The sequence below is a fragment of the Oryctolagus cuniculus genome, chromosome 2, assembly GCF_964237555.1.
Source record: "Oryctolagus cuniculus chromosome 2, mOryCun1.1, whole genome shotgun sequence".
NCBI classification, from domain to species: Eukaryota; Metazoa; Chordata; class Mammalia; order Lagomorpha; family Leporidae; genus Oryctolagus; species Oryctolagus cuniculus.
Genome location: NC_091433.1, coordinates 105,007,864 through 105,035,431, shown reverse-complemented (window position 1 = coordinate 105,035,431; position 27,568 = coordinate 105,007,864). Strand labels below are relative to the sequence as shown.

Here is a 27,568-nt window from a genome sequence, read left to right as displayed (position 1 = left end):
TTGCACAGGCTCTCTTTCACCCTCTCTCTGCAGCCTGTCGGATCCCCCACCCCCAACAATAAAATCTTTCCTCTAACTCCAGGGTTTGGTGTGTTTTGTGGTGGCCTTTCTCTGGTGCTGACTCAGAGCAAGGCTTTTCTGTCCACTTGCTCCCCTCTCAGGGATGAGCGCTGCTTGGGGATCCTGGATTCCTGCCAACCACAAAGCTCAACCCTGGACCTCCTTCTTCACCACTGAATGGCCTGTGCTTTCCTGCCACACACCAGGCCTCCAAAGTGTTGAGGTAAGAACAGGGACTGAGAACTCTCCCACTGCGACCCCTACCTCAGGTTGTGGTTCTACTCTGCTTCATCTCCAAGTCCTGGTACCAGGTCCACAACCTCCGTGGGCTTTGTGCCTCAGTCAACAGTGGGTATGGGTGATGACCCCCACCCTCGGCTCCTTAGTCTTCCATGATCTAGGGGATGACTGCTGTCTGCCAGTCTGACCCTTTAGGTCACTATGGGAGCTTTCTTGTCCCACATTCCATCCAATTTTCCCCCAGTTATCTTCTGAATAATCTTGTTCCTCTCTAATTGAGAGGAACCCAGATCTCAAACGTCATCGCCTCATCCTTCTTTGTAATCAGGCATGGCCCGTGCATAACCTCAACAATCAGTCCAGATGGGCACTTAATGACAGATCTGACCCCAGCATTATTGGGATCTCCATCACTTCTTTGGGCACTCAGGAAAGTGGAAGATTTCCTATGGCTAAGGCTTCTCCTGTCTCTGCTCTAAACTTTCTCTATACACCTCCTGTTCTCTGGCTCAGGTTCTCTTAGCTTTCAAGTTGCCCAGTAAAGAGCCAAAGCCCCTTTCTTCTATTTTTGATCCTGTGGATGAGCCTCCACCTTACTGCCTCCCTAACACAAGCACTGGCCCAACCCCTTTCTGCTCAGGCCCTGGCATAGTCGCCTCCCACTCAACAACATCTCAGCCCACCTTCCTCTCATAGTCTCATTGACACCTGCCCCTCCCACCCAGGAGGTGACCTCTGTTTCTACTCTCCCTGTCTTCTGCTCGCCCTTATCCCAAAACCAGCCCTTGTCCATTTCTAGTCCCCTACTCCTCTCCCTTATCTAAAGCCCAGTCCTCACTCCAACTCCATTCTGCTGACCTAGCACACTATCCCCCCCTGCACCACCGCCCTTGACCCCCCGTCTCCTGTCCCCGGTCCCTGAGTCACTCTCATCCAGCAGCTAGGGAGCCTGCCCCCACCATTGCCCCTTAGAGAGGTGGCAGAAGCAGAGGGCATAGTTCAAGGTCCACATTCCTATCTCACTTGATCTCTCACAAATCAAACAAAAACGGTTCCTTCACTTCTAACCCAGTGTCGTACGTTAAAGCATTTCAATACGATGTCTTCATGAACTTCTCTAGTAAACTCCTCCAAGAGGAGCAAAGGCGAGTTTGGGAAGACACCCATCTCCATGCTGATGAGACCCATCAGACTGACCCTGCCTATCCCATAGGAGCAAATGTGGTCCTAGAACAAGACCCCAACTGGTATTAAAACTCTCCCAATGGTATAATGAGCAGAAATCATTTCATTACCTACTAGTTAGCTGGCCTCAAAAAATCCACCAGAAAGACAAAGCTAAAGTGGCTCAAGAGGGGCCCATTAAATCCACAGGCAAAAATTCGAGCAGTGTTCTTTAAAGTATATAATGTGAGGCATGAGTGAGCCCAAAAGACAAAATTTCAAATGCTGGCCACGGCCTTTCAAAAACCTGCTGCCTCCAGCAGCCCCACATACTGTGAAGGTTCTTTAGGTCCATGTAAATGTGGCCTGAAGGGCCGCTGGGCCAGCATGTGCCCCAACCCTTGGGACCCACCAGGTCGTTGTCCTAAATGTCACCAGAAGGCCCACTGGGGAGTGGACTGTCCTCTTGTCCATTGGGACAGTAGGCCATTGACTCCACCCATACCCTGAGTTGACCTTCTAGGACTGGCAACCAAGGATTAAAGTAGCCCAGACTCCTGCTACCGACTATGACCATCACTCAGCAGGAGCCCAGGGTAACTGTGACAGAAACAGGTAGTCCAATTTCCTTCCTTATTGATACAGGAGGAGCCTTCTCAGTCCTTATCCATTATTGGGGCCCACCTCTACTACCTCAACCTTCATAGTCAGGGTGGGAAAAAAAATATAGTCCTCTACAGACTCCCAGTGTGCTCTACATGATAGATAAGATGCCCTTCTATCACTGTTTCCTTGTCATATTCAAATCACTTTTATCCTCAGACTGTCAGCTCTGTCCTCCAGTCCCCCTTCACCTCCCTTCCTATTACTGCTCTCTCAGGATGATCCCGACCCAACAGCCCTGCCCACCCCCGGTCCCCTGTCCACTGTCAACCCACAGGTATGGGTCACTAATGACCCCATGATAGCAGCTCATCATCCTCATGAATGAATTGTTTCTGTTGTGCTGAATACAGAGGTCTCATTCTCTCTGTTGAAAACATTTTTAGGCCACACTCTGCACTCTGGCATCTCCATTACAGGAGTCTCAAACATTCCCAGCAAAACACGAGTCACCCCACTCCTTCCCTATACCTTTGGCTCCCTTACTCCGCCCCATGCCTTCCTTGTGATGCCACAATGACCCATACCCCTAATAGGCAGAGATCTCCTCTCCAAACTAAAAGTCCCAGCCTTCGTAGCACCCTAGACTCAATCCCTCCGATTGTCCCCAGATCCATAACCCTCCGCCTGATGCCGTGCTCATTGTCTTCTGTGACAGCCAAAACTGCCTCTCTCTTCCTAAACCCTCCTCCTCCACTCCTGCCACTCTCTCCTCCTGAGTAAAAAATACTGTAAAGGCTAACAAAAGGTTTATCACTCTAAAATCCCTGCATCTAAGCCATTTCCAACTGCTAAGACAGTGCACTCCAATTTCAGCAAAGAGCCTTCCTCTTAGCCTCTGCCCTCCCTATCAGAGCCTTTGTGGTGCTCTACACCTCCCCCAACAAGCAGCTCTGCTCTCCTTTTTTTTTTTCCCTTTGGCATCCCTGAGTGGGCTCGAAAAGCAGCTCTGCCCTTCAAGCCTAATTTCATAGACCCCTACCCTCTGTCTGGGCAGACTCAACTCTAAAGTCTTCTCCAACTGGCAGCCTCTTCTTCTTTCAACACCACAACCTTAAAACCTAACATAATGGTAAGCAATCTCTACTGGGTAACTCATCTATGACACACAGTCCCCTGGCCCGCAATCACCCTTGGAAATTGTCTTGCAGCTGCCTGAACACACGTTTGTTTTAGAGACAGTTACAAGTAGCTAACTGTCGACTAGGCACCATTGGCTTAAGGTGTTTTACAGTAAAAACAAAACTCTGATGTTTGGTGTGTTTTGTAGTAGTCTTTCAGACATGAAATCAGTTCACATAAGATAAAACAAGATAGGCTCTACTCATAAGACATAGTTATAAACTACTGTATGCTGGATGAACACAAAACAAAAGTTAGCTGGTCTAGTTGTTCTAATATCAGAACAAGCAGCTTTTAATAACAGAAACTTACTAGCCCATAAATAAAAGTACAACACAATAAGAGTATATTAAAGCACCTAAATTATTTTATTCCCAGTTTAATAGATTCAAAAATATATTAAAAGGTGGGTATTTAACCTAGAAATTAAGATGTTGGCTGAAATGTCCACATCTCACATGGGAATGCCTAAGTGAGCGTGCCAGCTTTGCTCTCCATTCCAGCTGCCTGCCAATGTGTACTCTGGGAAGCAGCAATGATGGCTCAAATAGTTATATCTACGCCACCAACCTGGGAGACCTGGACTGAGTTTCTGGCTCCCTGCATTGGCCCTAACCAGAAGATATCACATGCATTTGGGGAGTGAACCAACGGAATTGAGCTCTGTTTCTCTGCCTCTCACACATACATACATACATAAATCTTTTAAAAATGTTTAAAAATCAAACCTGTATTTGATCTATCACTTTAAAGGGAGATTTTTGACATGTCCATATAAGTAGATATTTCATGGAGAATTATCATTCATCTGAGAAAAATTCTTCTATATGTATCTCAATGGGAAAACTTGCTCATGGTCTAGACAACACCTCTTTAGGTCCCCTAGTAATGACTTTGTCCTTTGTTTTAGACCCCACAAGTTTAATCTGCTCATTAGATTCATTGTCTACAGACTTGAAACAGTGAAATTCTAGGTGGTGATGCACATGAAACCTCAGATGGAAGCAGTTTCTGCAAGCTAGCACTGGGTCCCTAGAGAAGCCACCGCCTGCTGGAACCCTGTATTCACTGCCATTCCCAAGGACACCCCTTTTCAGCATGAAGCAGCCAGAGCGGTCATTGCCCAGTTTCCCCAACAGAAGTTAGGGTCTATTCTCCTGGTGGGGGTATGAGAAGTCAGATGAGTTGGCAGGCAGTCAGGATTGTCCCAGTGGAAACTGAGGGTGGAAAGTATTCCCCCCAAAAGTTACCTGTAGAAAGCTCCAAAGAAGCTGCCTGTTCACTCTCTGAGAGCTTCCAATCTTATCATGAGAGTGGCAAGGGAGCCGCAATACCTTCTGCACACCAGGGTTTTGCTTCTCTTGAAGCACTCCTCCGTGACACTCTGGCTGCAGATCTCTGACTCTAATAAATCTTGCTTTTAAATATTTAAAAAAATAATAATAATTCACAACTTTTGCTAAAAGGGCAAGATCATCTAATATCAAAACCCAAGGACATGGTACAAAAAGAAAAATAACTGTCCAAATCTATTTCACCAACATAGATTTTTCAAAATCATAAACAAAATATTATCAAATAAAATACCATTTGTATAAAATGAAAATATATCAAGATCAAGTAAGTTTTATTATAGAATAAAACATAGTTTGATTTTCAAATAGAAGTCAATGTTATTCACTATATAACAACAATGAAGAATTAAAATCATATGATCATTCTAACGGTTGTAGAAAAACACTTTGATAAAATCAAACATCTCCCATTATTACAAAAAGGATTTTTAAGCAAAGTAGGAAGATAAGGATACTTTTTAATATGAAAAATATGTCTAGAGAAAAGCTTCTAAAGCATTATGATTGTGAGATATTAAAAAGTGTCTTTATAAATATAGGAAGAAAAAGACTCATATCACAGTTCTGGTTCATGCTATACTGAAATAGATGAGCCACTATTTAATCAGGAAAAATAAGAACGCAGTTAACCTAATGGTTAAGATGTCCACAAGCCAAATCAGAGTGTCAGTGTTCACTACTATCTCTGGCTCCTAATTCCGCATTCCCACCAGGGTGAACTCAGGGAAGCAGAAGTAACAGTTTAAGGTTTTGGTTTCTTACCGCTCACATGAGAATCCTGGATTGAATTCCTAGCTCCTAGCTTTGAACCCAACTCAGTCCCCTGCTAACCCATGCCAATCAGCCATTGCTAGTATTTGGGGAATGAAACAAGGGATAGGAACACTTTATCACTGCCTCTCAAATAATTAATTAAAACTGAAAAATATTTGCAAGTTAGGTGTATTGAAAAAAAGTTATTATCTATGGGCTACATACTTAAACAAATATAATGCCTTTGGAATAGACAAAGATAACATAATCAGGACACAAGTTAAACAGTATTTACAAATGACAAGGAAACATGCAAAAAAAGAAAATTCAAAATAATATAAAGGAATAAATTTCAAATTATATGACTATTGAATACAGTCTCTGTGTAAAATAAATAGAAATAAATTATCTAGACTTCTACTTTCATCACCATCATGTAAAAAAAAAAAATTGGAAATTGCCATTGGTGTGCTTATACTTAGAAAGCACTTGACAGGCAGAGTTAGACAGAGAGAGAGAGAGAGAGAGAGAGAGAGACAGAGAGAAAGGTCTTCCTTCCGTTGGTTCACCCCCACAATGGCCACTACGGACAGCGCGCTGCGCAGATCTGAAGCCAGGAGCCAGGTGCTTCCTCCTGGTCTCCCATGTGGGTGCAGGGCCCAAGGACCTGGGCCATCCTCCACTGCCTTCCCGGGTCACAGCAGAGAGCTGGACTGGAAGAGGAGCAACCAGGACAGAATCTGGTGCCCCAACCAGGACTAGAACCTGGGGTGCCAGCGCCACAGGCGGAGGATTAGCCAAGTGAGCCGCGGCGCCAGCTGAGCTTTGCTTTTAATGTACTCATCAACAGCCACCTAAAAATCTACAGAAGCATGTATATGCCAAAAGACACAACTTAGATCCACTTTCTCTAATCTAGTCATAAACTAGAAGAATGAATGCTGATTTGGCTAATCCTGGAGGCAGTATCTGAACTATTATGAGAATAAAGAAATTTCAGGGGCTGCAGTCCTCAGAGAAAGCCATACTCTTGATGGGTTTTTCTCCAGAAACCTCATCAAGAAGGTTACCGTGGTCTTACCTGGAGCTCATGGCTCTGGCAGTGAGAGGAGAAATATAATCCCTATGAAATAGTCTTAGAGCCTTTATGATATCCTAGACCACCATGGGGGGATATCTATGGTGGAACTTTATCCCAGATGGGAGGAGGATTTTGTATATTCTATAAACTCCTTTAGCATTTCCACCTCACCTAAAGGTGAACTGCTATCAAAGAGACATATGATGGAATTATCAAGCAGGAAATTTAACACAACTATGGTAGACTAAAAGCTCTAATGGAAAAATTAGACATCATGTAAAAACAAATGGGTGATGCAAGCAGAGGGATTGAAATTCTAAGAATGAATCAAAATGAAATGATGGAAAGTCAAAACAATGCTGCAAAATTGAAGACTGTCTTTGATAGACTTATTAGTAAATTTGAAATAGCTGGAGAGAGAATCAATGAGCTTGAAGATAGGTCAGTAGAAAATTTCCAAACTGAAATATAAAGGAAAAGTAAATGAAAGTAAAATCAGAACAGAGCACGAGCCAGAGCTGTGCTGCAGCGGGTTAAAGCCCTAGTCTGAAACGCCAGCTCCCATATGGGCGCCGGTTCAAGTCCCAGCTGCTCCTCTTCTGATACAGCTCTCTGCTGTGGCCTGGGAAAGCAGTAGATGATGGCGCAAGTCCTTGGGCCTCTGCACCCATGTGGGAAACCTGGAAGAAGCTCCTGGCTCCTGGCTTCGGATCGGCTCAGCTCCGGCCGTTGTGGCCATCTGGGGAGTGAACCAGTGGATGAAGACCTCTCTCTCTGTCTCTACCTTTCTCTGTAACTCTGTCTTTCAAAAAATAAAATAAATCTAAAAAAAAAAAAAAAAAAAAAAAAAAAAAAAAAACCAGAACAGAGCAACCAAAAATTGGGGCCATTTCCAAAAATGTAATATACACAACACCTAAAAATATTTTGAAGTTATAATTGTTTGCAATTTTTAAAAAGAGTAACAAAAATGTACAAATCCAAGTACTAAACAGAACACTATGCAGAATAAATAACAAAAATATCACATCTAGCCATGTCATACTCAAACTGCAGAAAATCAAAGAAGACAAAAAAAGATTCTTGAAATGAGTCAAACTGATCTCTACCTTACTTATATGCTATATTGGGGTGCTGATTTAAGTCCTAAAGGCTCTACTTTCAATCCAGCTTACTATGAATGTTCCTAGAAATGTCGCTGGAGACTGCTCAAGAATTTGGGCCTCTGCCACCCATGTGAGAGACCAGGATGGAGTTCCTGCCCTATGGCTTTGGCCTGGTCTAGACCTGGCTGTTGGAACCTTTAAGAGAATCAATGTTTTTTTCTGGGAAAGCAACAGAGGATGGCCCTAGTTCTTCGGTCATGCCCCCATGTGGCAGACTTAGAGTTCTGGGTCTTGTTTTGTCACTCCTTCCCTCTCTGATGTTCTGATGTTCTGCCCTTCAAATTAATAAACCGATCTGTAAAACATTAAAAAGACACCATAAAAACATGTTTAGAACAGAAATTTCAAGGAAAAAAATACATTCCTGGGGTGTTTCTTTGACATTTCAGAGAGGTTTGACTTGGAATCAAAAAAGTGTATCATTGTAAGAAAGTTAAATTATGGAAAGAAATATCTAAAAAATGAAGAAAAGGAAACTGTATATAAACATGTATTCAATTTGTGTCATAACTGATAGATGAATTACATCAAGGAACATTAAAACATTATAATTAACTATCTATTTCTAGTCATTTATGCCCTGAGAATAAAAAGTATCCAAAAAAGAAATATTAAACTGTTTTTGTGACCATATCGTTGCTAATATTACCAGTTTTGCTATTCCAAAACTGTTGTGTGTGTAATATGGGATAAAGTCTATGAATACGTTGTGTTTTCTGATTCTACCTTTATCATCCCCAAGATCAATGAGAATGGGATTCATGGGGAGAGAGGATCAAGATAAAGTTGTAAGATAGAGGAAATTAAGTAAAGACAAGTCTGTAATCCTGAATTTGATTAGGAAATGCAAGCACAAACTAGTGATATATTTATCTGTCTCCCTGTTTTATCCATTATAAATGCTAGAAGCAATGACCAATTAGGTTACAGTGGTGAACTGAATGGTAATAACTGACCATTCAATTTTTAGTCTTGTAATAACATCTCCCCAAATCCTACAGGCAACAGGGTGAATGCACAGAAGAAATGTAAGCATTTTATCAAAACAATAGCAAGGAAACTAAGAAGACCACCAAGGGTCACATGGGAAGGGATGCATCAACAGGAAGAGACCTCCAGTTACTCATCACAGGATAATCTGAACATCAATGAAGATAACTGCAATGGACCAAATCACATTAAAAATAGTTTAGCCATTGAATTCATGATGATAGTAAAGCGACCATAAAAATATAGCGAAAGTAAGGGAAAAATTCATCACTAGTGAGCAAACCTGTTTTGAAATTTGCAAGTGAAAAGAGCAAACATTTGTATGTCCCACTATATGCAAGCCACACTACTATTTGTTTAATAGGACATATAGGGAACTTTTTTCCTGAAAAATTATAAATAATACCCAAATAATATACATATTCAACTCCAAGGAAATAATGGAATTTCACATTAATTGTGGTTGGTTACCAGCTTCACTAAAAGAGAAAGATCAGACATAATGTTCTTCCTGATGGAGAAATGCGATTTCTTTGTTAAAGTAGTTCTGCCAAAAGGGAAAAGGCGATTAGAAAAATCCATACTGTGGAAAGCATTATTGGTTAACTATTAGGTTTTGTTTTGGTGGTTTTTCTTTTGGTAAAAATCAATTTCCAAAGAAAAGATGGAAATAAATTTTAATTCTCTTGAGCCCTATCAAACCAGAACAGTATTGAAATGCTTGTGCAATCTCATATAAAATCAGCCTGTTTAAAAAAAGATTGACATTTATTGAACAATTAGAAATTTTATACATGAATAAATACAATATTACCCAATGATTGTTAAGTTTTAGAGTTTAATTATGCTAATGTGGCTATGCTTAAAAACTAGTCCTTCTTAAATCATTCTGAAACATTTTTTGCATGAAATAAGACACTCTCTGGGATTTGCTTTGAAAACATATGGAAAAAGAGAAATGAGGAGAGGTGCGAAGGAAGCCAGACTATGAATTTTAATGGTTGAGATTGTTTGTTGTTAAGAATTTGAGGATTCATTATACTTTTTTATTTATTTTTGCACAGATTTGAATTTTTTTGAGAAAATTATTACTTATTTGAAAGTCAGTTATAGACAGAGATGGAGAGACAGAGGGAGAGAGAAAGAGAGAGAGAGAGAGAGAGCACTTATACCTGCTGGCTCACTAAATGTCTGCAACGGCTGGGGCTGGGTCAGGCCATGGCCAGGCTGGAGCTCTGTCTGGGTCTCCCACGCAGGTGCAGGGACCCAAGTACTAGGACCATCCTCCGCTACTTTCCTAGGCACAATAGCAGAGAGCTGGATCTGAAGTACAGCAGCTGGGACTCGAACCAGTGCCATAAGGGATGCCGGCATCACAAGCAGTGAGTCAACCCACCGTGTCACAACACAGGTTCCTGAAATGTCTTATAATATAAAATTTACAAACGACAAAATCTAGCTGTATAGTTGAGAAAAAATGCCAAAGATTACATATTGCTAAAAATAATAATAGTATATTTCTATAAAACGAAAATAGTTTATCTGAGCTTTCTGAATGTATGAAAGGATAAAACTAGATCAATCTCACATGGAAGGCAAATTGACTGGATATTTTATGTACACTAGAGCTAGTAAGAGAAAACAGATGGAGCAAGGAGGGAGATAGTAGAGAAAGGGGGAGAGAGAGGGAAACTGATGTGTATATTTACTCATCTTATATAAGCAAAACTGATTTTGAAGGACGATTTCTAATTGTGGAAGAGTATATAAAGAAAAGTTGTGATATTGCCCAACCTCTGATTTTGCTTTAGTAAAGTGCTGGCGAGGATGTGGGGAAAAAGGGACACTAACCCACTGTTGGTGGGAATGCAAACTGGTCAAGCCACTATGGAAGTCAGTCTGGAGATTCCTCAGAAACCTGAAGATAACCCTACCGTTCGACCCAGCCATCCCACTCCTTGGAATTTACCCAAAGGAATTTAAATTGGCAAACAAAAAAGCGGTCTGCAGCCTAATGTTTATTGCAGCACAATTCACAATAGCTAAGACCTGGAACCAACCTAAATGCCCATCAACGGTAGACTGGATAAAGAAATTATGGGATATGTACTCTTTAGAATACTATACTGCAGTAAGAAACAACGAAATCCAGTCATTTGCAACAAAATGGAGGAATCTGGAACACATCATGCTGAGTGAAATAAGCCAGTCCCAAAGGGACAAATACCATATGTTCTCCCTGATCGGTGACAACTGACTGAACACCAAAAAGGAAACTTGTTGAAGTGAAAGGGACACTATGGGAAACGGTGACTTGATCAGCATAGCCCTGACTGTTAATGAACAACTTAATACATTATCCCTCTTAGTAGTTTTTTTGTCTGTTCTACTTAATATGACTGATTTAATTCTGTAATTAATACACAGTTATTCTTATGTGTTGAAATTTAACTGAAATGTGATCCCTGTTAAACATAAGAGTGGGGATAAGAGAGGGAAGAGATGTACAATTTGGGACATGCTCAAGCTGACTTGCCCCAAATGGTAGAGTTAGAAACATACCAGGGGACTCCAATTTAATCCCATCAAGGTGGCATGTACCAATGCCATCTCACTAGTCCAAGTGATCAATTTCAGTTCGCAATTGATCATAATGAAAGGACTAAGAGTCAAAGGGAGCACATAAGCAAGTCTAATACCTGCTAACACTAACTGATAGAATAAATAAAGGGGAGAGTGATCCAACATGGGAAGTGAGATACTCAGCAGACTCATAGAATGGCAGATGCCCTAAATAGCACTCTGGCCTCAGAATCAGCCCTAAAGGCATTCAGATCTGGCTGAAAAGCCCATGAGAGTATTTCAGGCATGGAAAGCCAAGACACTCTGGCAAAAGATCTCTGTGAGTGAGATCTCAGTGGAAAGAACAGGTCTTCAAAGAAGGAGGTACCTTTCTCTGAAGGGAGGAGAGAACCTCCACTTTGACTATGACCTTGTCTAAACAAGATAAGAGTCGGAGAACTCAAGGGGCTTCCATAGCCTTGGAAACTCATGACTGGAGCATAGGGAGATTACTGATGCCATAGACAGGAGTGTCAATTGGTAAAGTCAACAACAGGAGTCACTGTGCACTTACTCCTCATGTAGGATCTCTGTCCTTAATGTGCTGTGCATTGAGATTTAATGCTATAACGAGTACTCAAACAATATATTTCACTTTGTGTTTCTATGGGGGTGCAAACTGTTGAAATCTTTACTTAATGCATACTAAACTGATCCTTTGTAAAAAAAAAAAAAAAAAAAAAAAGAAAAGAAAAGAAACTATCAACTCCCAACTTGACTCTCACTGGGATTAAACATGACAATAGGTCTGATCTGATTTCATCATCATTAAAAAAAATCATCTATTATTTTTCACTTTATGTTTCTGTGTGGGAGCAAACTGTTGAAATCCTTACTTAATGTATACTAAGCTGATCTTCTGTATATTAAGATAATCGAAAATGAATCTTGATGTGAATGGAAGGGGAGAGGGAGTGGGAAAGGGGAGGGTTGTGGGTGGGAGGGACGGTATGGGGGGGAAGCCATAGTAATCCATTATTCGTACTTTGGAAACGTATATTCATTAAATAAAAGTTAAAAAAAAATAAAAAATAAAAAATAAAAAAAAAAGTAAAGTAAATAAAGACCATTGCAATCAACAGCACCACATTTGCTATTGTGTCTGTAGAGTGCCTCCTTGCCCCACACTCCTGGGAATTCCTACTCATTCTTCAGAACTCAGACATCAGCTTCATTATTTTTTTGTACTGTACTCTTACTATAAAGTCCTAGTGGTTTCTGCAATTAGAAAAAGTATGACATAGGTTTGTATTTTTTTAAATTTATTTGACAGAGTTAGACTGAGAGAGAGAGACAGAGAGAAAGGTCTTCCTTCCGCTGGTGCACCCCCAAATGGCCGCTATGGCCAGCGTTGCGCTGATCCAAAGCCAGGAGCCAGGTGCTTCCTCCTGGTCTCCCATGCGGGTGCAGGGCCCAAGCACTTGGGCCATCCTCCTCTGCCCTCTCAGGCCACAGCAGAGAGCTGAACTGGAAGAGGGGCAACCGGGACAGAATCTGGCACCCATATGGGATGCCGGCGCCTCAGGTGGAAGATGAACCTAGTGAGCCACGGCGCCAGCCTCAGGTTTGTATTATTTTTGACTTGTTTGTTCCCCTACCCTTGTCCAGTTATATCTCTGTGAAAGAAGTTTGTTTTATTTTTCATTAGAAGTAGAAAAGGATATTTGCTTTCATCAGAGATCAGCAGAATTTTACTAATTGTGAACATGAGCGATTTACTTATATTCTCTGAGCCTTAGCTTTCTCACATATAGAACCAGTAGATGGAAGATCTTCTCTTTCCCTCTTTATCTTACCCTTTCTTTCTGTGTCCTTCGGCCTTTCAAACAAATAAATCTTTCAAAAAGTATAATATTGTCAATAAACAAATCTTATTTGGCAAATACCAGCAATATCTCAGACTATATAATTAAAATATACTAATTTTTCCAGATTTCAAACTCTGTATAATAACATATAAGTCTCTTTTGTTATGAAACAAAAGTTTAGTTATATCATAGATGGTCAAAACAAGGTTGCCCAGTCAATAAAAGAGGCATAATATTGTGCAACAAAATAGAATTAAGTGGGTGTATTTTTAATACAGGATGACTTCATATGTCTTTGTTCTTCTAGCACCAATAGGATCAATATAAAAATGAAAGGTACATTGAAACTCCATAACAATAGATGTTTATCTATTATATAGAGTTCCCTGTCTGCCTTACCCCATACTGGTTTTATATTGTTTGGTTGGTTGTTTTGTATGTTTTGTTTCATTTTTTTACCAAAGGTCAAATCTCAGAGCTGAACTAGACTGTTTATTACCCCTCTCCTAAGCACATTCATCAGATACAATACACAGAGAAGTTAATAGGCAGCTAATTATGCGAGTCATTTTTTATTAAGACCACAGACTCTTTCACAGAACTTTATTTATTTATTTATTTATTTGAAAAGCAGAGTTACAGAGAGAACAAAGAGAGGAGAGAGACAGAGGTAGAGAGAGAGAGAGAGAGAGAGAGAGAGAGAGAATCTTCTATCCACTGGTTCACTTCCCAAAATGGCCACAGCAGGAGCCAGGAGCTTCATCTGGGTCTCCCACACAGGTGGCAGGGGTCCAAGAACTTGGGTCATCCTCTGCTGCTTTCCTAGATACACCAGCAGGGAGCTGGAATGGAAGTGGAGCAGCTGGGATTCATACAGGTGCTCATGCCAGTTATTTTTAACAAAAAAGAAAAGAGAAAACAAAACGCAGTTGTTAGACATTCCTGGGACTGAGGCATAATGTGGACACTTAACCTAATTTTAAATATCCATTTCCATGTATGAAAGTGAAACTTGTAATGGCCAGGAACCGAGCCTGCAGTTGGCATTTTTAAATGAAAATTCATTACAAGGCTAGCATCTTTCTACTCACTCCTCCCACAGATTATTCATTTAGACAGCTTGTGAGTGGGATTTACAACTACTGATAGGTCTTACATAGTACAAATGAGAAACTGCCTGGTGAACTTTATCTGCTAATTACATAACGCATGATGTCAGATCTCAGGTAACACTCTATTGGCTGGGGTTTCTCTTCTAACCTTTCACAAATATTAACTCTCTGTTTCCTCTACATATTTAGAAAACTGTAAAAGTGTTCCTGTGTATATTTAAATTTCCAGATTGAGCTTGCCGGGTAGGTGATATTTAAGATGTGACTTGGGATGTTGATGAAGTTAGCGGTCTCTGGCTCATGGTGCCCCACGTTGTGTTTGGCTCATCTCCCAGAGGCAAATAGAATCCATTGTACTGTGAATAAAAGTTAATCTTGATTGAGGAATAAAGGAACATTTTCTTCCACGTTTTTATTTCCTTGAATTTTTAGTTTATGTCATGTGAACATTGTGCATGACCAGAAAAGCCTCATTCTAAATTCGTGATTTTTTGCTTTCCTCAATTACCTGCGCACATTCTTCTTGTTGAACTGATACTCCAAAATGATGATAGGAAAGCTAGTAGTCAGCTCCTGCCAGTCATAAATCAACAGTTTTTTGGCATGATGAGCTTTCATTTATCTCTGGTATGCAGCACTTCAGGATTGATGCATTCTAACTGTACTTCTAAGGACAGATTTTCATGTGAATGCAAGCGCTGGCTTTTAAACAAAGAAAATCATCAATCTGAATCTAAACTTTTAATAATTATTTGGAGTTTTGTTTTCCTCTGTTTGTCTTTCTTTCCTCTTCTCAAGGTTATTTTCTGCCATCTGCAAGGCATTTTAAATTTTACCTAGAGTTTTCCATTGCCTGTTAGATGAAGGCCTGAATGATTGTTTTGCAGTAAGAAAATGAGAGTTAGATGAACTCTGACATACAGCTTGGGGAATAATTCACATCACCAGGATTTATCTATTTTAGAAACTAAACAGTTAACTTAATCATCTCATTTTATTGCTAACTTAGAAAAGCTTCTCCCACCCCCACAAAACACTCTCACTTTTCTAAATTCACCGCTTATGACCTGAGCCTTTTATCCATGCACTATTACCAACAGCTAATCCCTCTCACTTATTGATAATTGGACAAAACTGGACAGCATGCCAACTCCTAACACAGCTTGCCACTGAGGGATCTATTCAGTGATTCCCGAAAAACCACGTTGGTTTCCAAGTTTGGTTCTTTTGTGGCATATCAATGGGAAACAAGTGAGAGATTTTCTCATTGCTTAGGAATTTCTCCAATTCTAACCTGCTCATTGAACATTCTTCCTAAGGAATAACATTTACAGTTCATATAGTTCACAGATCTTCCTTTTCTTACAGTTCAATGAATATCTGCAATTCCTGTTTACTGAAATAATTACTTTAGTGCATATATTTAAACTATAATTATACAATAAGTATCTCTTCCAGAACTTAGTTTCTTTTGTTCACCTAATGCAAATTCAAAGGAGAGATGCCCTGGTGTCTGGGGCTCATGCAGATTTATCACAGGATTAAGCCACAGGCACTACTTTCTATCTGCCTAATTAGTTCTTGAAATTATAGAAGCCTATGGTTTGCTGCAACATAGAGAACGGCATTCTTAAGGGTATATTCCATCAAAAATTGAAACTGTATTACTACATATATGCAGGTTTAGGAAGTCATTTCTCTCTTTAAGCTTAATAAACATATTTAATGACATCTGCTTGCATGAAACAAGGCTTTGGGGCATATGTTAGAAAGCATGGACAAAGACTTTGGCAACTGAATTATTGTAGAATGAAATTAGATGCTTACAACAGGGTAGCATTCAGAGATGTTCACAAAGAGGGTACAATGTAGTTCACACATTCATGGCTTGAATATATGCCCTTCCCCTTTCAATGGAACAGTGTTAGCTGCCTTTCACTACCTCCACGCAGCTGTAGAAAATCAGATCCCAGGAAGGAACACACAAGCCTTCACTGCTTGGGCCCTCCCTCGAACCTTCTCTGCAATGTTCACCCTAACATGACCATGTTTTCTCATAGCCTTTATAATACTTCACATGTTGATTTCCCAAGAAGTTTGATGTTAAAAAACAGATGGGAAGCCATACATTTTATTAAATTTGGGCACTTATGTTTAGAAGGATTGGGAAAGTGGCCAACACATGGATTGAAATGATACTCATTTTTAGAAAATTAGACATTTAAAGGAATTAACTGACTCAAGACACAAGAAAACCAAAATGGAAGACCAAAAAAAATCAAGTATGTGAAGAAATCAATATTATTGAAGATTGTGTCAACTCCTTTAAAAAATAAATACTTCTTCAAATTGATTGATTTTTTTAGTCATAAAAAACTACATTCATCCTTAAATTGGATACATGCTATGTTCTTTCAGATTGCTTATACCTTTCATTTGAATAATATCTTGTAAACCAACTTATCAATGCATATGTTAAGATATCCATTCAGTCACTTACTTACAGATAAACCAAACACAAATTGTTCCTTGCTCTGTACCAGAGCTTCCTAAGGAAAATATTAATTGTCACAAGATATAGCAAAGTCATGGAGAGTTTCCATCAATGAGACATTCCTGGGGTGACAAATGGGGGCTCTTTCTGAAAATGTGCCTTTCGCATACAAGCTGGATGTACCAGGAAGAAGTCTGGAGCATTAGGCCTGATTTCTGTCATTCCCCAAGGGCTTCTCCAGAGAACCATGTCTCATGTCTACAGCATCCAGATGTAATAAATTAATGTCTCTGGTAATTTTTTTTTTGATGTCTAATAGTACACCTTGGAAGAACTGAGAGAACCTCTCAATTTATTTTCTGTGTCTAAGGGTTCAGATTAAGAATTCCAGTTGAGAAAACACAGAATCCCCTATGTATCAACTATAAAAATGAGACTTTTTGACTTGATTTAAGGAATGAGAAAGTCAGAAAAAAATACGAGAAAAGGTGCGTGTAATAATAACATTTCTTATATGGGCTACTTTCTAAATTTTTTTTCTAGAAACAATTAAACTATATTGCTTTCCCATGTAGTTATTTTGCTTGATATTTTTTGGTTTCTCTCTCTCCCATGCAAGATCCATTTTCTACCCTCTGGGTCTTGCTATGTGTGGGATACTAGCTTCCATTGACTATTTGCTTTTGGCCAGCAGGATTCTACCAGTTGGAGGCACGTACAGGACTGGGGAGTGGGAGGCCAGAGAGGTTTGCAGAGGCCTTCTTAAATATAGGCTGGAATCCTGGTTCTGTTAGGGATGATCCATTCCACCTCTGCATGGACTCATGCAGTGTGAGCTCCCTTATTTTCTTGACTTCTTCTAATGGAGGATGGTAACAGACCCTGGGTGGGATCAAAATCATCATTGGTTTTCTGAAGTCCATCGCCATCTCTGAAACTCCTATCATTGCAACTGTCTATGTGAAATTCTTTGACTTCTGGATGCTATTTACTCAAACATACAACTGTTGAATACTAAGCAGTGATGTTTCTGATACATCTGTGTCATTTAACAGATGAATTTTCGTTTATTTAGGAGAAAATGTGCTTTAGTCAAGCTTGGAGAAGAGACATTTTTTGATTTCCAAGCTAACCAAATTATGGCATCTTTTTCCTGAATACAAATTGTGAAGAGATCAATATTTATCATTATGCTTATATTATTCACACAGGAAGATAATTCTATAAGGAAATTCTCGTAATGCATCTGCAGAAGTTTTTAAACTGCACTTTCATTGACTGTTAAATCTACTCTGATGTTTTCTTTCAGCCTGGATGTTTTAGGGTTCTCATCTCTCCATTTATTTCACATCTTACAGGACCAAGAAAGTTCAGATCTCACAGAGCTAGAACCTCTCTTGGGGTTGCTGGAGTCTCCTAATTTTTATCATATTAATAGTATTGATAAAAACAAAATATGCATGTGGTATAACTGAATATTCATCCATCTCAAATGAAAAGCAATAATCATTGGCTTACAGATTTTACTAGTCAATAAATTCCAAATCTGAAAAACAAGCAAGCAAGCAAGCATATTATCCAAAGGGGCTTCAAAAGCTCCTGGAGAATTTGATTTACCTTCAAAGCTTGCTTTTCTATGAACTTTTTGAAGCCCACTTGTACAAATGAATTCCCTTTTCAGGTTGTTTTCCCTCTGTTTGTTGCAGTAAAGAAACACAGTGGCCAGCACAAAGATAACTTCCAGAAATGCCAAAAAGTGCCTATTGCTTCCTCTTTCCCTAAGGTTAGAATACCTGTTTCTTAGAGTTGTGTAAGGAATAATCTCTCAGGTTTGCAGTTTTACATCTTGTTCAATTTATTTTAATAAAATTGCAGTAATGCAAGGCCTGGGTCAGGGCTTTCTGTAGAATCCCAGAGACGTCTCCAATTTACATTGTATTCCCTGAATATTCATAATGTCAATTTTTTTCAACTTGCCTCAGATTCTCCTAATCAGCAATGAGCTTTAACTTATAAACTACAGTGCTTTACCTATTTACATATAAAGCAACCACCCTTGTCACTAGGGAACTGGTTGAAATAAACATGAATAATGACTCATGATATCCCAAATGCACATAATATGTCTTTTCATTTCTGAATGTAGGCAATGTTATATGGAATCTTTGCAATCCCATTTTAAGTAGGGTTTTCCCCAGTTGTCTGGAAGCCTGTATGTGAAACCTATGTAAATGGACCCCAAATACAGATGTATTCAGTAGTCCCCAAACTGCTTCAACCTGCAAAAGAGAAATTAAAAAAAAAAAAAACTTTAGACTCTCAGATTTAGGGATTTTTCTTTATAAAAACTGAATTTTAAAGAATTCATTTATCATTAACAGCAGTGGTAATAGGTAACCCAAGGAATTTAATCATCGGAGTATTTATATCCAATTCACCTCATTCATTTATTGGATACCAAAGCTGACTATTTGAAATGATGTTGATGATTATGCCCAAGAACAAACAGGATTCTCCACTTTTGAACAAAGAAGAGGGTTAGACAAAACTCCTGGATGTTGCTAAGACTGGGGCCTAGGCACTGGGGGAAGTGAAATACCCAGCACACTGTTTCTCCAAGGCTGAATTGTCATAGGAAACCCCAGTCAACTTGCAGCCAGAGCCAGGCTAGCTCAAGCAAAAGGTCAGGCAAACAGGGATGAAAGTGTTAAAGAAGTAATACTATTTAAACGGGGTTGCAGAACTCCTATTAAAAATGGCAGTACTATAAATGTTCTAGTATTGTCAGGAATGTTCTGTTGGATGACACTATGCTGTGATTTGTACACACAGCGGACCAGAGTTGATGGGTGAATGAAATGATCCATAACCCTCTCTGACACATTTAGAGCAGTTCAGCTGCACACAGAGAACAGTCCATCATTTGCACCCTTCTGTGAAAGCTGGCTTTACCAAGTGTTTCAATGAAATATGTGCAACTTCCCATTTAAATTAGTACCACATGAACCATGAAGAGCACCACAGGTATCTGTTGTAGTACCAGCCTAATGTAAAAGTAGCCTGTCTTGTAATGCTCTAACAGGAAAGACATACAACCATTCATCTGTAACATATTAAAACCAGAAGAAATAAATTACTCCATAGATGAAGAATTATTGCTTGCGAAGAAAATGTGCAAAGGTAGTCCTAAAAAGCAGCTTTTACTAAAAAATTATCGCAACAGCATTTGAATTCTTAATGTGTATTAAACTGAGAACTTCTAACCATAAATCATCATTTTTAAATGGGAGAAAATCTGGTTAAAACTTTTAGCAGAGATTTGATTCACTTTTTCACCAGTTTTAGTCTTGGCATCCAGAGGAAACTGAGTTATGCCAAGGGCAGCGAGTCAGAAAAATTATAACAAAGCCACTAAAAGGATAGGCATACATTCAGTGTTGGTGTTTTTGTTTTTCACATTTGTTATTTATTTGAGAGGCAGAGAGAGACAGGCAGACAGACAGATAGGCAGACAGAGAGAGCTCCCATTTGCTTTTTTCAGTCCCCAAATGCCCACCACAGCCAAGGCTGGGCTCAGGCCAAAACTGGGAGCTGGGAATGCCCTCCCATGTGGGAGGTAAGGACCCAATCACTTGACCTCATCACTCCTGCCTCCCAGGCTTTTTGGTATCCAGAGCAGGGACTTGAACCTTGGTACTTATATATGGAATGTGAGCATCTTAACCTCCAGGCTACATTCCAGTATCACTCTGCTGAATGAATGGACAGTCCTCTTTGCTGAACGCATGTGAGTTAAGTGCAAAGGCAGAGCACGAACCATAACCACAATCCTAGTGTATATAATAGGCATCTCGAAGATACACCGATTGTTATAATTCACAAGATAATGTAATTTCCCAGTTACATTATCTGCTTATATCAAAAGAACAGAAGTCACTTAATCAGTCCTGGAAATAGAGTAGGAAAGTACTTTGTTAAATGTTTCATATCTATTATCTCATGTAATTCTCAGGACAGCCCTACAATGTAGATGATTTTAGTATCTCCATTTCCAGATAAGGAAATTAGGCACAAAGAATGGAGGCAGTAAGTCCAAAATCAGTTAAGTCAATCCTAGAGCAAGAATGTGCTGGAGTTCTTTGTGTATTAAAGTGCTTTCACAAAAGTATTCTTATTTAATTCTCTTAACAAGCCCAGGAAGTAGATTAGGCAGTGACCATAATTCTATTATACAAAGAAGGAAACCTAATTTCAGCCAATGAAGTGACTTGTCCAAGTTCAGAACATGAAAGTGACAACTAAAAGCTAAGAACCGAGACTCCTATCCTGGTTGGAGACCAAGCAAATACACCTAATCCTGTGATATTAATCATTCCTTTCTCCTCCTCAAAGCAAATCTGAGGATGTATGAGGTTAGGGACTTGTGTTGGGTGTGGTTAAGAATTTACCTTGGACATCTATTTGTCTACTTTCCATGTTGGAGTGCCTGGCACTGTTACTAATCTCAGCTTCCTGCTAGTGAACACTGTGGGAGGCATCAGTGATGACTCAAGTGGTTGGATTCTTGCTACTCACGTGAGAAACCCAGATAGAGTCCCCAGCTCTTGGCATCATCTTGGCCTGGCCCTGGTTGTTGTGGCGTTTGTAGACTGACTCTGTGGATGGGGAATCTCTATCTGTTGTTCTTTCAACCTTCCAAATAAATAATAATAAATAAGTAAAAAGTATCTGATTGGGGACGATGCTGTGGCATAGCAGATAAGGCAGCTGCCTGCAGTGCTGGCATCCTTTATGGGCTCTGGTTCAAGTCCTGGCTGCTCCACTTCTGATCCAGCTCTCTGCTATGGCCTAGGTAAAGCAGTAGAAGATGGCCCAAGTCCTTGGGGTCCTGCACTCCCAAGGGAATATCTTGAAGAAGCTCCTGGCTCCTGGCTTCGGATTGGCTCAGCTCTAGACGTTGCAGTCATATTGGGAGTGAACCAGTGGATGGAAGATCTCTTTCTTTCTTTCTTTCTCTCTCTCTCTCTCTGCCTCTGCCTCTCTAACTCTGCCTTTCAAATAAATGAATCAATCTTTTAAAATGTGTATGATTATATGACTCAATAAATCTATACTTGTTTTCTACAAAAATATTTTCTTAGAGCTACAATCTGTTGTTCCAGCAAAAAAAAAAGAAAAAGAAAGAGAGAAAGAGAGAAAGAAAGAAAGAAAGAAAGAAAGAAAGAAAGAAAGAAAGAAAGAGAAAAAGAAAGAAATAAAAAGAAAAAAAAAGTTAGGTTGGGAAGCAAATATGCACATAGACAAAATAAAAATCCCTTTTCCAGTCACATGTACAGGGTTTTTTAGGAGCACCAACTATCTTAGGACATCCCTATATTTTCATACTTAGGATAACCATTCATATTCCATAATATGGCAATTTTATGAAACATGACACCCTAGTATATACAAGGTGACTGAGTCATGAGTTTACAGATTCACTGAGTGGCCTTTTAAGTGGCTATGAATTCAAGATGAAAAACTTTCCTAAAAAGATTGTCAACATAAAAGCTGCATAGTATACTCATGATATATCATTGTTAAATGTGTTTTCTTCATGGTAGAGTCCATTGTCCATGTTAAAACTCTGCTGCTAATATTAAACTCATTGCCTATTAGTGTGATTGCTTTCTTCCCAAATATCCCCATAGCTAGCATTCATGGCTCTGTGGACACTCACATCTGAAGGAAACGCAATTATAAGCAGCAATTTATCAAAACTGCCACTTTTAAGTTCAATGTCACTTACTAAATAAAATTCCATCATGAGATTTCCAAAGAACAGTTCAAAAACTGTAGCATTTATCTAAAAGGCATCTAAATAATCAAAATAATAAAAAGGCGCATCTGTATCAGATATCATTTTCCAGGAGTTGCAAAATTATGAGTTGTATATATTGTAGTGAAAGCCCTAAAGGCAATTCTACTTTTTATCTAATACTTTGTATTCAGTCCCCTCCAATGCAAATTGTATATAATGCAAACTATAAAACTACATGATACAGCAAAATATAATACAATCAAATAGTGTAGCAGATAAAATTTTGCAATCACGCCATTCTTCAATCTAATGGGAAGTCCCATGATCCAGCTATAAATCGAAGGTATTTTACAAAGAGCTATTGCTCCTCATTCATGATTTATTTTTAAACCACAAAGGCAAATAGAAGTCCATTATTTGAAAAAAAAATCAGAAACTGGATAGTGGATCCTCTATACTATGTGGAAAACTATGACACACGCAAATGGAGGGGCTGAGGAGACTTATAGTGAAGACATTCTTCCCAAGGTGTGAACAAAGAAGACAATAGGAAAGTGGGAGTTATTTCAGATCTAACAATGGTAGTATGACACTTGTCTTTGTCCCCTGTGGCTGACTTAGAGCTTCTAAGACTGTTGTAATTTCCTGAGAGATAAGGATGAGAGAGGCATCTTTTTTTTTTTTATCCATGAGAAGACCCTCTCAGTAATATCTGAGTTTGTGTCAATGAGGAGACTCTTGGTGGACCTTTGGCTTGCTTCAGGATGGGGACTGGGCCATGGGGGCCAGCCATGAGAGGAAACGCATAGAACTTCCAGCCTCACCACTAAGCTCCAGGGAGGAAGAAAAACAAAACAGACTTGTGACTGATCACACCAATGAGACCTCTATAAAAACCCTGAAATGATGGGTTTGGAGGGTTTCTGTTTGGTGAACCCATGAAGCTGAAGAGAGAGTGCTGTGCTTAGAGAGAGCATTAAAGCTCAGTATTGCTCCTTACATACCTTGTCCTATGTACCCCTTCTATTTTGTTGACTAAGTTGTATCCTTTCCCTTCCATCAGCTGGTAATAATAAGTTAAGTGCCTTACTGAATTCTTTGCACACTTCTAACAAATTATCGAGCCTGTGTGAAAACCCTGACTGTATGGCCAGTTAGTCAGAAGCACAAAAGGTCTGGAACTTAACAACTGGTATAAGGAGTGGGGGCAGTGTTGTGGGACTGAGCCCTGAAACTGCATGATCTTCACTGACTCCAGGAAATCAGTGTCAGGGCAGAACTGAACTGTAGGACACCCAGTTGATGTCTGGGGATTTGGAGATTGGTTGGCGTGAGAAGAAAGTCCCACACATTTGGTGTCAGAATATGTTGTGGGTAAAAACAGCTCAGAGATCGAATGGGTTACTGTACATATTAAATTTCATTGCAATGACAATTGATATTCGATACAAACAGCAGCCCTTTCTTTAAACAAGTTATTTAATTAACTGGGACAGCATGGGATTTTCCACTTATGCCAACTAATTGCTTCTCTTCTATATGTTTCCTCTTCACTCTGTTTACATTAATGGAAGAACAATTGCCAACTGGATAGGCTGTTTTAAAAGTTCTCATTTCCTACAATTCTAGATTGTGTGTTTTCTGCACAAAGAATCATTTCATTTCCTTGGCTAGAGATGAACCACAGATAGAGTGAATATTACATGACTTTGAATATCAATGTGTATGTGTATATGTGTGTGTATGTGTGTGTGTCTGTATATATACACAAGCATGCATGCTTAAAAGCACAAAACATAATGATGGTTCATGCTCAAGATCTGACTATATATCTGAGTCTAGGAAGAAGACATTATTAAAAATATATAGCAAATTGTAACACTATAATTAATACATTAATAATTAAAATTAAAACTCGAATTATGTCTTTAAATCTAAAGATACAATGTGACACTCCTACTTTGATAGTTTCAGCCCCTTCCCTTCCTTTTTCCTGGGCTCTAGACATACCCACAGCATCCCATTTTCTTCTCAGCAACAATTATCACCAGTCAGTTACTACAAAATAATTGTCAAATGGTTTCTTAACCCTATGCTGGTTATTCATGTATTTCAGTTCCCTCTTGTTCCCCTCTCAATTACATTGCCCACACCTCATTACCTTCCTTGATCTTCTCCCGGTGAGATCCACTGAGAGCCACAGGACTCCTTGGTTTCATTCTCTAAGTGTCTCTCTGCTCCTATCTTTCTCTGATTAAATTTCTACGCAACTCTGAGGATTTACACTCCAGCTAGTTTCTCTCTGCCTTTGGTTTCCCATGACCCCCTTTACCCAATACCTGCTGTTAATATTTTTTCCCAAATTCCCTTCTATAGGGTCCATTGTTCAGATGTGATTCTATCTGCCGTGTCATAATAAAGCTTCCTATGAGGCAGTATTTTAAATTCTTATTCACTGGTGTCCGCTCTTACTTTCTCCAGGCCTTCCTCCTCATCTCTGGTTCTGTTAATTTTGTTATTCTCATTGGTGACTACACTCCTAACCAAAGGATGATACATGAGTTTTGGGAGCATTCTGTTGTTTCTATGAAGATCATATTTTTCATTTGGTCTAATTTTGGTCATTTCTGCCTGAATTTTGCTGGTTGCTTACTTGCACCTTTTTCTGCCTTGTCAATATTTTCAAAAACCTGTTTGTAGATCTCTAAGCACTTTCTCCCCTCTACTCTACACATATTTTGTTGACATGCAGAACAGAAGTGGTAGGCTCTGAAGTGATATTTTCATTTTGTTTAAATTGATTAAATCACGTTTGTTTGGGGAATTTTTAAAGAGCATGATACATAATTTATTTGGACTTTTTGTGGGTGATAGAGTGACAGCTTCTATTGTTGGTGTTGAATCTATGTGAGAAAGGTTTACTAGAATTTTTTCTGAAAAACTACTTAAGAAAAGACAATTGAAGTAAGGAGGAATGTCTCAAATTTGGGAAAAATTTTATAAACCTGATGATAGCCTAATATTTAGCCTTTAGTTTTAATATATACATAGATATACTTGTGCATATGTATATAAGATAGTGTAGTAAAAACAATTATATACACACATATTATATATTTTGTAACTTTCTGGGACTTTTGTTATGATTTTCTCTGATACAGACAGCATCAACAGTGCCGAGAGACAGATTCTACTCATCCTCAACAAATTCTCCATTTTTCTGCCAATATTTGATGTCCCATCTTGTGTCTTATTTATTTTGTTTGTGGTAAATTATTCTGGCAAGATGCCCCGGAAACAGACTTCATTGATATGAACATGTGTCTGATCTGGCCTGCATGGAAGAAAGACATATAATTCCTACTATCAATCATTTCAGGGATGATTCCATAAAAGGGCTGATTAAGATACTGACATGGTCTTAACTCCAAAACCAGAGCATATTCAATAGTCTTTGCAATTTTATCTCAAATTGTTTAAAAATTAGCAATGACTAAAAAAAAACACTGTTCTCATTCTCATACTCATGAAGTGATTCATATAAAGAATCCAAATAATGCTCAGTTGAAATGAGATTCCATGTAAGCTCATTTGGTCCTCAGAGACTATAATTCTCAAATAGGAAATTCCATTGTCAGTAACGGGTGGAATTATCTTAGGAGTGTACCTAATATGGTGGTATGCACTTGATAAGGATTCTACAGAATTTCATTAAGGAGTATCATTTAGAATGGTCTTTTAAAACAACAGGTGAGGAAAATATTGCCAGAATCAAGGCTTTTATGTACTTTCGCAACATGTTTTCAAGTAGCAGAAGAAGCATATCTTGGTTGCTTTTATAAAACACCCAAAGTGGTGAGACTTCTGTTACCTGTCTTTAAAACTACCATGTGGTAATAAGCAACATCATCCATGCCACACTGACATAAATCAAAAACATGTTCAGAAATACTGGATCAACTCAGATGTGACACAGTGTGAGTCTCTTCTCTGTTTGAAATTGGTATCCCCCAGAGCAGGTGGTGGTGTTCAAAGGTCAATATATCACGTGGGGAATCAGCATCTCATGTTGGAGTGCCTAGGTTCAAAGCCCCTTCTCTGCTTCTGATCTAGTTTTATGCTAATGCACTCTGGGAAGTATCAGGAAGAGCCCAGACCTGGCGGTTGCAGCTATTTGGGCAATGAACCAAAGGATGGATGATTTCTCTCTCTTTCTTACTCTCTCTCTATCTTTTTCACTCTTCCTTTCAAAGGCATACAAGCATACAAACATTAAACTTAAAAAATCATAGTTCAGGGTATAAAAATCTTTTTGTTTTTGCTTATCAAAATGTTAAAATAAACGGGTTGAAAATTTAGGGGCTAAATTGCAGGTTTAAATTCATAAACCAGTGCTGGTGTGTGGCATAGTGGGTTAAGCAACCAATTGTGATGCCATTATCCCATAGGGGTACCAGTCCCAGCTGCTGCACTTCCAATTCAGCTCCCTGCTAATGGCCTGAGGAAGTAGTAGAAGATGGCCCATGTACTTGGTCCCTGCACCTATATGGGAGACCTGGAAGAAACTCCTGTCTCCTGGATTTAGCCTGGCCCCGCCCTGGCCATTGCAGCCATTTGACAAGTGAACCGGCAGATAGAAGATATCTCTCTCTCTCTGTAATTTTGCCCTTCAAATACATAAATAAATCTTTAAAAAGCTGCAAATTCTGAATTCAATTTCTAATTCTGGTAATAATTGGCTGAAAAAAAATCCAAACTAAAGGAAAATGGTGAACTACATTGAGAACCGGTGGTTAGACTGCATTTATAACCCTTTTCCAAAAGAGCTGTCTAACCCAAAAGCTGTATTAATTTTTCTATATCTTAATGTACATTAGCTAGACCATCATGACATGTTTCCATAATAACATGAATGGGCATGAATTAAAGTACACTGATATTTGGATTTGGCATATTTTACAATTGAGTTGTTATGACATTCAAATTATAATTTGAAAAAAAGAAACCAAAAGATGTTAATATTCTAGGATGTTTCAAGCAGATTGGATGGTGGTATGGAAGATTTGCTTCCAAAATAGTTAAATGTAAAGAAGAATGTCAGTCGTTAAATCAACAACAGGAGTCACTGTGCACTTGCT

The 27,568-nt window shown here is 39.1% G+C and overlaps 1 long non-coding RNA gene across 1 annotated transcript in view; it reads right to left on the bottom strand.

Annotated features, from left to right (window-relative positions):
* LOC127487919 (uncharacterized) overlaps positions 1–24,792 on the bottom strand; it is a 57,296-nt gene extending 32,504 nt beyond the window's left edge. Inside the window, exon 1 of the long non-coding RNA XR_007915196.2 lies at positions 24,592–24,792. This is a non-coding gene — a long non-coding RNA (uncharacterized lncRNA). The remainder of the gene's footprint in view (positions 1–24,591) is intronic.
* Positions 24,793–27,568: the final 2,776 nt, after the last annotated feature.